We start from the raw sequence: 12629 nt of genomic DNA on the forward strand, positions 1-12629 counted from the left end.
TTATGACCAACCTAGATAGCATATTCAAAAGCAGAGACATTACTTTGCCAACAAAGGTCCATCTAGTCAAGGCTATGATTTTTCCAGTGGTCATGTATGGATGTGAGAGTTGGACTATAAAGAAAGCTGAGCACCAAAAAATTGATGCTTTTGAACTGTGGTATTGGAGAAGACTTTTGAGAGTCCCTTGGACTGCAAGGATATCCAACCAGTCATCCTAAAGGAGATCAGTCCTGGGTGTTCATTGGAAGGACTGATGCTAAAGCTGAAACTCCAATACTTTGGCCACTTCATGAGAAGAGTTGACTCATTTGGAAAAACCCTGATGCTGGGAGGGATTGGGAGCAGGAGGAGATGGGGATGACAGAAGGTGAGATGGCTGGATGGCATCACTGACTCTATGGACATGAGTTTGGGTAAACTTCGGGAGTTGGTGATGGACAGGGAGGCCTGGCATGCTGCGATTCATATGGGCGCAAAGAGTCGGACACGACTGAGTGACTGAATTGAACTGAACTGATATAGCAAAGGGAACAATACTCAATATTTTATAATAACCTACAAAGGAAAATAATGTGAAAAGAACATATATGTGTAGACATATACATATATGTGTATCCCCTTCATGGATCACTGCCTTGTCATGGCAAAGGGGCTTGCATAACTCAATGAAACTATGAGCCATGCCATGCAAGGCCACCCAAGACAGACAGGTCATAGTGGAGAATTCTGACAAAATATGGACTTGGGCAAACTCTGGGAGATGATGAGGGACGTTGAGGCCTGGTGTGCTGCAGTCCATGTGGGTCACAGAGTCAGACATGACTTGGTGACAGAACAATATATAGGTATAAATATATATCTGAATCACTTTGCTTTAGACCTGAAAGTAACACAACATTCTAAGTCAACTATACTTCAATTTAAAAAATTAAATTAAAAAATATTTAAAAGAGGTATATGTAGATTACAACTGGAAGCTTCCAGAGCATGGATTCACATTGGCAAAAAGAAGGAGGAGTGACCCACAACCCACACAGGAGAAATCCATGCACGAAGAGGCAGGACAGGAAAGCATATGGTGCATATCTAGAGTCAATCAGCAACTCCAAATAGATATGGCTGCTTCAAGGTAATTCCAAATATGCATCATAATCAAGTTTTAAAAAAATAGATGCCATAGGAATGATTTTTATTTAAAAATGTATTATCAGTCAAGAAATTCTTCAAGAGTAGATGCTAAGGATTTAACCTAGATTCTTCTCTCTTCCTAATCACCCAACCTTGTGCAAGGTGCTTCTCTGTACCTCTGTTTCCACATCTGTAACATGGCAATAATAATGTCTACCCTGAGGGTCCCTGAAGGAGTTGTATATCCAGACTAAGTGCTTTATAATTGTTCCTATGAAAATCACTAAAAGTGTTATTGCCAACAGAGCCTAAATAATGGATGGACTACAGTTCACCTGTAGGACTCCTTGCCAGGGCGGAGTGTTGGGTTTGACCCCATGAAGGCACTGGCACACACTTTGGGGGAGAGACCTAGGAGTGGGGAAAGCAGCCATGGCATGGGACACTCCAGGGCCAGCAGAGGAGCAGAGAAGGGGCAGTGGGGAGAAAGTCCACGCTTCCTAGAACAGAGAAGGACGACTGTGTTTACAACCTCACCCACGTGCCCCGGGGTCTCAGACTGAGAAGTCCCTGCACATACCGCACAAGAGACCATGTGCAGAGCAGTCACTCAGAACTTTCCAACTTTCCAGATGGACATTGGGGAGTGGTGAGGCCCTTGGTGAACTGGAGTCTTTGGAAGGAGAGGGTCATCCCTCTTCCAGTCAATAGTTGTCATGAAAATGTTAGCAGATCTCATTTTTAAATAAGAAAAGCTGGAAATCAGAAATGTCATGGGGAACTTCTCATGTTTTAAGAAGATAGCTCATTGGTCTGTAAGCAGATTCAGCCTACAGACCACCCTTGTGAGACGCCAGGTTAGAGGCTTATAAAATAACCTTTCCTGCCGTGTCTTTTGATGTGAGAACACCATCGGCAAGAAGTCTGGGTACTTTTCTTGTAAGATTCTGATGAGCCCCAGAGGAAGAAATTATTTCCAAGTTTCTCTGGAAGAATCTATATATTGATTAAAGTAGTGTTATTACCCTAACACCGCTTTACTGCTACTTTTACTGCCTCAGCTGGCAGCTTATCAAGCTCTTCAAGGTCAGGAGGCTAGGAATCATTTGCTATCTCTGTCTCCTGGCCCCCACAGCCAGGTCCTATAAAATGGATCTCTTCAGTATCTCATACTGTTCATGGGGTTCTCAAGGCAAGAATACTGAAGTGGTTTGCCACTCCCTTCTCCAGTAGACCACATTTCGTCAGAACTCTCCACCATGACCCGTCCATCTTGGGTGGCCCTACATGGCAGGGCTCATAGTGCCATTGAGTTAGACAAGGCTGTGGTCCATGTGTCTAGATTGGTTAGTGATTGTGGTTTTCAGTCTGTCTTCCCTCTGATGGAGAAGGATAAGAGGCTTATGGAAGCTTCCTAATGGGAGAGACTAACTGAGGGGGAAACTGGGTCTTGTACTGATGGGAGGGGCCATGCTCAGTAAATCTTTAATTCAATTTTCTGTTGACGGGTGGAGCTGTGTTCTCTCCCTGCTATTTACCTGGGGCAAACTATGGTGGAGGTAATGAAGATAATGGTGACCTCCTTCAAAAGATCCCATGCACACACTGCTACACTCAGTGCCCCCAACCCTGCAGCAGGCCACAGCTGACCTACGCCTCCACTGGAGACTCCTGGACACTCACAGGCAAGTCTGGGTCAGTCTCCTGTGGGGATGAGGATGAGATGGTTGGATGGCATCACTGACTCCATGGATATGAGTTTGGGTAAACTCCGGGAGTTGGTGATGGACAGGGAGGCCTGGCGAGCTGCAGTCCATGGGGTCACAGAGTCGGACACGACTGAGCGACTGAACTGAACTCAGTATTTCGTAGATCTGCTTATACCCACTGACACTTCAGGTGATGCTATCCTATTGTGAAACCCTGCTGATGCTTCCTAACAGATCCTCATGCATCCACCTGACCAGGTCCTCCTGCACACTTCACTCTGAAAAGTAGCCATCCAAAGCATACATCTTATGAGCTTGTGTCACTACTTCACTTTGGAACCACTCAATGATTCTGTATCACTATTGGAAAGTCAAAACCTGAGCTCCTTGGCATTACATACATGTCCAGACAGCACTGAATATTTGCATGTGTCTGAGTGCTGGGCACAATGGGAAGCTGGGACTATCAGGTAGGGGCCATATTATAAAGAACCTCGAATGCCATGCTGAGGAGTTGGCTCCATCACATAAGCAGTGCAGAGCTATGGATGGTTTGAAGCAGAGATGAAACTCGTCTGGTCTAAATTTTCTACTTTTCAACACTGTTTGCTTCCTTCACAGCACATATTATAGTTTGTAATTATTTCACTGACTTGTTTACTTTTTCCAAATTTCCCATTTAACTCAAGACTATGAAAGGAAAGAAACCATATATGTTTTGTTCACATTTATTTCTCTACTACCCTGTAAGTGTCTGGCATATCATAGGAATTCAATTAAAAATTGTTGAATGAATGAATAAATGAATGATGCATGCAGGAATGAATGAGTAGAATGAACACAAAAATAACCATGGGTTCCATTCAACCCACACCCACCTCACCATTCTCGTTTATATAAAGACCTTTCAGAACTATGTCAGGACAAGCTGTGCATTTTGATGAAGTTTTGTAATGCAGGATAGAGCAGCAGTGACTGGATGTTAATGACATGCATTTTTATTGACTAAAGCACAATGCAGAGCAGCCAGTAGTAAGTGATTAGAGGAATAAGACCTTCAAAAGTGCATACAGGCCATAATTAACTGAAAAGTCTGCTCACTGTTACTAGGAGCATAAATGCCAAGATTTGGTATTCAACTTGGTCTATAAACATGAAAGACCAAGAGAATTTGCAACAGACTTTAGTCAGGTTTGCCTTCTTTTAATTCAAATCGATCAAATTCTTTAACAATTTGGATATTCACTGAAACATTATCAGAGGTCTTCTTTGGGCAGTTAGATTTTCTCGGTTTTCTAAATTTTCAGTAATAAATATGTATTACTTTAAAAATTTAAAAAACAGGATAAACAACAAGGTCCTACTGTATAGCAGAGCAATACTCAATATCCTGTGATAAACCATAATGGAAAAGAATATGAAAGAGAATGCATAAATATGTATAACTGAATCACTTTGCTATACAGCAGAAATCAACACAAAATTGTAAATCAACTATATTTCGATTAAAAAATTTCAGAAAGGCAATAAAACCTTAAGAAATGCTTCCTAAGAAGGGAATCAATTTATTGTGTGTTGTCTGAAGCCCTATTATTGATATTTTTCAAATCCTTTCTATACCTGTTTTGATCCTCACAATCATGAATTTTTAGAGTAGGTGGAAATCTTATAAGATCATCTCATATAACTTTCTCATATTTCACAGGTAAAATTTTGACTACCTGGTATCCTTTCTCCACTGCATGTAATTCTAATAAAACTATCAATCATGAGGATGAGTAGGGTGGGGGGAATGTGGAGAGGCTAAGAAACAAGATCCAAACTAAACAACCAGAGAGTAATTTAAATAATTTCTCTAGAAACAATAAATAATCCGGCAGTGTTCACATGACTCAAATGGCCATCCTGATTATTTCTGCTGGGAAGAGGTTTATTCTTTTTGTGGTTGGCCCTCAAGTTAAGGAAAGATGTGGGCCTGGAATGGCATTCAAACTTTGAATGACACGTGCTTGGCCCAACTCCTTGGATTTCCCGGAAAAGTATTAAGCCAATAAATTACCTTTTATTTTGCTGAAGGTTGGACTTTATTTTCTGTCACAGACATCAGAGAGAAATCTTAATAAATAACCACCCATTACTAATGCCATTTGTCCCTTTTATTTAGTTTTTAAAAGAAAGGCAGACTGCCATACGCAGCACCTCATCTGGGTGTGTCTGCAATTTTGTAAGCCTGACTACCCTATACTGTCCTGCAAATGGACCTGAAGAGACTGACTGAAGATCATGGCAGGGGAGTGCAGCTACCCATGTAGGTTTGACTGAAGGCTGGTTCTACTCTACAAGTGAAAGTTGTCCTCTTCAACTAAGTGGGCAGCTTTGGGAGGGATGCGCATAGGAGCAGTGAGGAAGGAAAGGGACACTTGCCTAGCCAGCTAGATCAGCCAAATCATCCCTAGTGATCAATGGGGCGACAGATGTCACAGTCAGATCACCCTCATTGCGGTCAGATAGCCCTCACATCTCGTCTTCTTTATTAAGGTCTCACAGATGAGGACTCCAAGATATCCCTGAGTCTCCTATCTCTATGATTTTTTTCTAGTAGTAATAGAAAAAGATAATTATTTATGTTCAACTTAAACTTTCTGCTATAATTTTCAGTTAGAGACTTTTGCTTCTACCTGAGATAGAGTAACAGAACTGAATTTACTTTCCTATTGAAACAACAGCAACAACAACAACAAAAAACCCGTGAAAAAAGATTTTCAAGTCACTGGATATTAGGCAATGAAGGATAGCGATCCTGGAGATAGCTAACTAATGAGGTGACCCCTAGCACTGCCTCTGATTATTGCCTTGAGAGCATTTATAGTCTGCAGTCTATGAAGGGGGAGCCAAATAGACCCTGATGGACTCCCTGAATTGAGAGTCTAGGGAGATGAAAGGAGCTTGAGTTTGCAAGGCTGAGTACCAAAAAGGAGACAACTTCTCAGAGGGTGATCTGAAGAGGTTCCTTGGGTACTCAGCACAGTACTGATCAGCGTATGCACTTAAGGAAACTACCCAAATCTGGGTGCAAACTACCTTGAAGGATTAGAGAACAGTGTCCAGTGCTCACACGGAATAGTGAACTGTGCCTGTTTCTGCCAGTCAGAGAGAAAAACACATGGTTCATACACATTGGGTAGTGTCCAGTAAAATTATATAGTAGAGAATAAGTGGTCTTAGCCGAGCACAGTTCTGAACTCACCTAAAAAATATCATAAAAGCAGACATATAAGATCTGTTTCAAAGTAACTTAATTCCATCCCAGAACAAAGTTCAAGGATATTTATAGGAATATAAAAATACTCAACCCAAAAGGATAAAATTCACATTTGGCATAATCAAAGACTATCAGGTATGCAAAGAAGAAAGAAATCATGACCCATAATGAGATGAATCTATTAATAGAAACTGATCCCAAACTAACACAGATAGTAGAATAAGCAGAGAGGACATTAAATCATTTGTTAGAACTGTTTTTTATCCAGTATGTCCAAAAATTATGGAGAGACACGGAAATTTTTAAGACCCACTTAGAACTTCAGGGCATGAAAACTATCATGTCTAAGATATAAAATACATTGGATGGCATTCAGAGGAGATTAGACATTTCAGGGGGTAAAATCAGTGAACTTAAAGGCACAGCAACAGAAATGATCCAAAATCCCATGTGGCACTAAGTGGTAAAGAATCCACCTGCCAGTGCAGGAGACACAGGAGATGCGGGTTTGATCCTTCAGTCAGGAAGGTCCCCTGGAGGAGGGCATGGCAACCCACTCCAGTATTCTTGTCTGGAGAATCAATCGCATGGACTGAGGAGCCTGGAGGGCTACAGTCCATAGGGTCACAAACAGTCAGACATGACTGAAGTGACTTAGCACACACACACACAAAATGAAAACCAGAGAGTAAAAAGAATCGCTTTCTCTTGCCCCACCTACACCAAAAACAGTGAGTTACAGGTCAATTACAGGGAGCCTAAAATGTATATATTTGGGGTCTCTAAAAGAGACAATAGATAAAGGGATATGGACAGAAAATATATTTGAAGAAATAATGGCTTAAAATTTTCCAAATTTGACAACTACTATAAACTCATGGTTTATTATATACATATATATATATATATATATATTCAGTTCAGTTCTGTTCAGTTGCTTAGTCGTGTCTGACTCTTTGTGACTCCATAAATTGCACCATGCCAGGCCTCCCTGTCCATCACCAACTCCCGGAGTTCACTCAAACTCATGTCCATCGAGTTGGTGATGCCATCCAGCCATCTCATCCTCTGTCGTCCCCTTCTCCTCCTGCCCCCAATCCCTCCCAGCGTCAGGGTCTTTTCCAATGAGTCAACTTTTCATATGAGATGGCCAAAGTATTGGAATTTCAGCTGTAGCATCAGTCCCTCCAAAGAACACCCAGGACTGATTTCCTTCAGAATGGACTGGTTGGATCTCCTTGCAGTCCAAGGAACTCTCAAGAGTCTTCTCCAACATCACAGTTCAAAAGCATCAATTCTTTGGTGCTCAGTTTTCTTTATAGTCCAACTCTCACATCCATACATGACTACTGGAAAAACCATAGCCTTGACTAGATAGACCTTTGTTGGCAAAGTAATGTCTCTGCTTTTGAATATGCTATCTAGGTTGGTCATAACTTTCCTTCCAAGGAGTAAGCATCTTTTAATTTCATGGCTGCAGTCACCATCTGCAGTGATTTTGGAGCCCCCAAAAATAAAGTCATCCACTGTTTCCCCATGTATTTGCCATAAAGAGATAGGACCAGATGCCATGATCTTAGTTTTCTAAATGTTGAGCTTTAAGCCAACTTTTTCACTCTCCTCTTTCACTCTCATCAAGAGGCTTTTTAGTTCCTCTTCACTTTCTGCCATAAGGGTGGTGTCATCTGCATATCTGAGGTTATTGATATTTCTCCCAGCAATCTTGATTTCAGCTTGTGCTTCTTCCAGCCCAGTGTTTCTCATGATGTACTCTGCATAGCAGTTAAATAAGCAGGGTGACAATGTACAGCCTTGACGTATTCCTTTTCCTATTTGAAACCAGTCTGTTGTTCCATGTCCAGTTCTAACTGTTGCTTCCTGACCTGCATATAAGCTCATGGTAAAGAAAGCTGAGCACCAAAGAACTGATGCTTTTGAACTGTAGTGTTGGAGAAGACTCTTGAGAGTCCTTTGGACTGCAAGGAGATCCAACCAGTCCATCCTAAAGGAGATCAGTCCTGGGTGTTCATTGGAGGGACTGACGTTGAAGCTGAAACTCCAATACTTTGGCCACCTGATGGGAAGAGCTGACCCATTTAAAAAGACCCTGATGCTAGGAAAGATTGAGGGCAGGAGGAGAAGGGGACGACAGAGGATGAGATGATTGGATGGTATTACGGACACAATGGACATGGGTTTGGGTGGACTCTGGGAGTTGGTGATGGACAGGAGGCCTGGCATGCTGCAGTTCATGGGGTTCCAAGAGTCAGACATGACTGAGCAACTGAACTGAACTGAATACACTCATGGATCAAAAAAAGCTCAAGGAAGCCCGAGGCTAAGAAGCATGAAGAAAACTATACCACAACCCATCCCAATCAAACTGCTAAACTTATTGACCATAGAGTCCTAGGAACATCATTTAAAAATTACTGTTCCCATTCAATGTTCTCATTTTTAAATTTTTATTTATTTATTTGGCTGCATGCAGAATCTTCTTTTTTTAAATTTTATTTTATTTTTAAACTTTACAATATTGTAATGTCCTCATTTTTAGATAAGGAAACTAAATTTCAGAGAAGTAATTTGCTCAGTAACATACAGAATGTTAGTGTCAAAGTCCAGTGTTTTTTCCTCAACTTTCAGCCGGAAACCTTGTCATTCTTGAAACCTCCTTGGGAACGTGCTATCTTTCTGTAACTGAGCAGGATCTTATGGGGCCTTTTAGGGACAGACCCCTCCCCCCATATCCTCTGATTTAGTTCTCCTCTGAACTACCTAGATAACAGTATCTGATGCACATTTTCTGAGTTATTTTACAGATGCTATAACCTCTACCAAATGGAGGAAAGTAACCACTTGATGATCATGGAATACCCAATCCCCAGACCTGCTGGTGCCTGAAGACTGATAATGTAACCCCCTGGGACACCACCCTGTTACCTCACCATCAACCCATCAGACAACTGTGCATGAGTTGATCACATACCCTGCAATTCCCCTCCCTTACCTTGCCTTTAAAAATGCTTGCCTGAAACCCATCAGGGAGTTCGGGTGTTTTAAGCATTAGCTGTCCTGGACTCCTTGTCTGACACCTTTAAATAAATGCCACACTTTGCTTCACCACAACCTGATGTCAGTAGATTGGCTGTACTGCAAGGGCAAGCAGACCCAGGTTTGGTTTGGTAACACTTCCAAAACCAATTTCACAGCCTATAACATTGCCTTTCACACTCAAGGTTTTCTTTCAGCACAAACTCTACAACTCGAAGAGTCAGTGAATGCCTGGGCATTTGGACGGGAATGAGACTAAACAACAAAAACAGAAATCTTCAGACCATAAGCCTCTGCAGGGAGTGCAAGCTCGCTGTGAAATGTCAGGTGAAAGACAGTGCTGTGTATTCTGAGGTGGCAATTCTACTTGGAATTGGCAGCCATTTTTCTGTCATCACTTAAGTCATTTTCCTGTTCAGCTCAGAAGGCAGCCCTGGCTCTGCTAGGAGTGACAGATGCTATGCTGAGCAGAGCCCCCAGCCCAGCCCATCTCAACAGCCAGGCCCACTTCAGCAACGGCTGAGTGAAAGGGGCAGATGTGGAGCCAGACTATTTTGACAGGAGATTGATTTTCTCCTCTCTGCCCTGCCCCCACCCCCACCCCAAGCTTTTTCTCTTTCCTTATGGATTATTCCTACTTTCAACTAAAAGCAAAGAGGAACAGCAAGAAAATTATTCTGGAAGGGTTGGGGAGACACCTGGGAGGAAAAGCACAAAAGGAAAACCTCAGAGATTTTCAGTATTAAGAATGGTTAGGGATCAGTCCACCCTGATTTGTTTGTCTGTGCCTGGTGGTATGATTAAGGGCAGAAAAAGGGAGGGAGACGTTATTATTATTTTTTTTTTTAAGATATCTTGATACAGAATTCATTTCAAAGAGATTCCTGATCCTCTGGATGGGAAAAATAACCTAACAGAAATTTTGATTATGATGTGAAGCCCCCTGGGAATAGATAACCTAGATAAGAAGGTTACAGAAAAGAACTGAAATCAGGTTTTTTTTTCAAAGAGATACTAGCACTGCCGTTCACTGCATTCATAATAACCAACTTGGGAAAACAAACTAAATGTCTACCAACAAATGAAAGGTTTTAGAAAAGGTGGTATATACATACAACAGAATATTATTTGCCTTTTTTTAAAAGAGGGAAATCCTGCTATATGTGACAACACGGATGAAGCTTGAAGACATTACACTGAGTGAAACAAGCCAGTCATAGGCTGAATATTGCAAGACTCCACTTAACGTAAGGTATCTAAGATAGTTGAATTTAAAAAAAAAACAAAAAAACAAAGAATAGAATGGTGGTTGCCATGGGCTTGTGGAAGGGGGAGGTGGGAATTATAACCAAGAGGAACAAAGTTTCAGGTAAACAAGATGAAAAGCTCTAGAGAACTGCTGTATAACACTGTGCTACAGTTAACAACAATATATTGATTGTTCTCTTAAAATCTGATAGGAAAGCAGATCACGTGTTCTTACTGCAAGTTTTTTTATTTTAAAAAAACGGGGAGGTGGTAAGACAATGAGGAGATAAATTGTTCTGCATAATGAAAGGGAATTTGACCCTCTGGTCAAATCTAGGGTCACTAGAGTTTGCAAGCTGGGGGCTGTTGACCACAGAGGGAGGAGAGTGAGGGAGAGCAGGGCTGAGGCCTGGAACCCAGCAGAGAGCAGGGCCAAGGGCAGTGGAGGCTGAAAACTTTACGTACAATACCTCATGTCATCTACATAAGAGCCCTGTGAGACTGGCATTGTCTCTTATCCCATTTTACCCAGGGGGAAACTGGGCATTCCAGATGTAGCTGGCTTGTGCTTGTAGAAGCTGAGTGTCTGAGTCTGGATTCCAAACTGATTAACTGTTCCTGAGGTGTTCTTTCCACCACACCAAGGTGAATGGGGCGGCTTGGGCTAGGACCTGGAGAGCAACTCTCTAATTTCAGCTTTACTACTGAGTACTGGGCTTCCCAGGTGGCACTAGTGATGAAGAACCTGCCTATCAATGCAGGAGACATCAGACACCGGACTTCGACCCCGGGGTCGGGAAGGTCCCCCGGAGGAAGGCACGGCAACCCACTCTAGTATTCTCAACTGAGACTCCCGTGGACAGAGCAGCCTGGCGGGCTGCAGTCCATAGGGTCACTAAGAGTCGGACATGAAGCGACTTAGCATGCACACGCACACCTGGAGTACTAGCATGAACTTGGGCAAGTTATTTCCCCTTTCAAAGCCTCAGTGTCTCCATTTATATTAAAAAAGTTGATTTCAGCCTTGTCAGCAAACCCTTTCTTCTAATAGCCTGTGGTTTTGGAACCCAGCAGAACCCTGTGCCCCAACCCTCTGTGAGTAAGTACAAAGACCCCTCTATGTTTCCTGGCTCTTGTTTGTAGAAAAGCTGCAATCTCCCAGGCCTACTTGAGTCAAAAAAGAGCAGCCTCAAGCAGTTAAGGATTAGGACAACAGAGTCACAGACTCACTGTCTGATGCAGTTGTTTTACAGATACTATAACCGCCTTCAGCAGAACCCCTTTTGGCTTGTCACTTCAGCAAAGCTTCACTGGAACTAAACGTGGTTTCAGACACTCCTGTGCTCTGCTCACCTCTGCCCCAGCACACTTTCCAAATCTTTTGATCACACAATACTTTGCCTAACCTGTTGGTTCTTTCTGCAGATCAAAGAAATGGAGACTAAGTAATTAACAGATGACCAGATCTCTTCCCCAGCTTTCCCTTCAGTAATCTTGTGAACAAACTGTGTGAACAACATAATGTCTAGAGGAAGATCACAAAAGCTGAGAACCCTGCAACGCAATGGGTTGGTGGCGGGAATGACCCTGGCCCCTTTCTCAAAGACTAACTGAGATGACTTCCTCCTTTCCCCTTAAAAGCTTCATGACCAAGTACAGTCTTCAGAGTTGGTTTTGGGGGAACGTAACTCCACCTTCTCCCAAGATCGCTGACTCTCTGATTAAAAGCAACTTTCCTTTTCTCCAACAACTGCCTCTGGGATACTGAGTTTTGAGTGGTGAACATCTAGGCCTGGGATCGGTAACAGATTTTATCAACCTAAGTGGGTGCTGCTGACCTTTTAAATGAAATGCCTGTCTCCCTACTCCCTCTGTTCCCTTCATATTGAACTGAGGGCCCATCGTGTGCCAGGCACCAAGGGAAGTACCACTTACAAATCATGATTACTGGAGAAGTTGAGGATTTTCTCTCAACCACCTGCTACATCTATGGTGGGTCTTTCTTTACATGTGTATTAGTATCTGAAAGTGTCTATTTGTTTTTTCAATATTGAATGGAGAATAATTATAATATGTGCATAAAGTATAAATAATTACAGTTAAGTCACACCTTTATACCCACTACCCAATTTGAAAGAACACATAACCTTCAACTGTGAAGACCCATGTGTGTCTCCCATTCTCTGAAAGACAGTCACTAATTTTACTTAAAATTCACTTTTCTT

General features: G+C 42.2%; 1 long non-coding RNA gene across 1 annotated transcript in view; it reads right to left on the reverse strand.

Annotated features, from left to right (window-relative positions):
- LOC147374209 (uncharacterized) overlaps window positions 1-12629 on the reverse strand; it is a 50864-nt gene that overhangs the window by 31936 nt on the left and 6299 nt on the right. The gene's annotated exons all lie outside the window — the stretch shown is intronic.

The sequence above is a fragment of the Bos grunniens genome, chromosome 4, assembly GCF_055505025.1.
Source record: "Bos grunniens cultivar Pamir isolate PY7600 chromosome 4, Bosgru_T2T1.0, whole genome shotgun sequence".
NCBI lineage: Eukaryota > Metazoa > Chordata > Mammalia > Artiodactyla > Bovidae > Bos > Bos grunniens.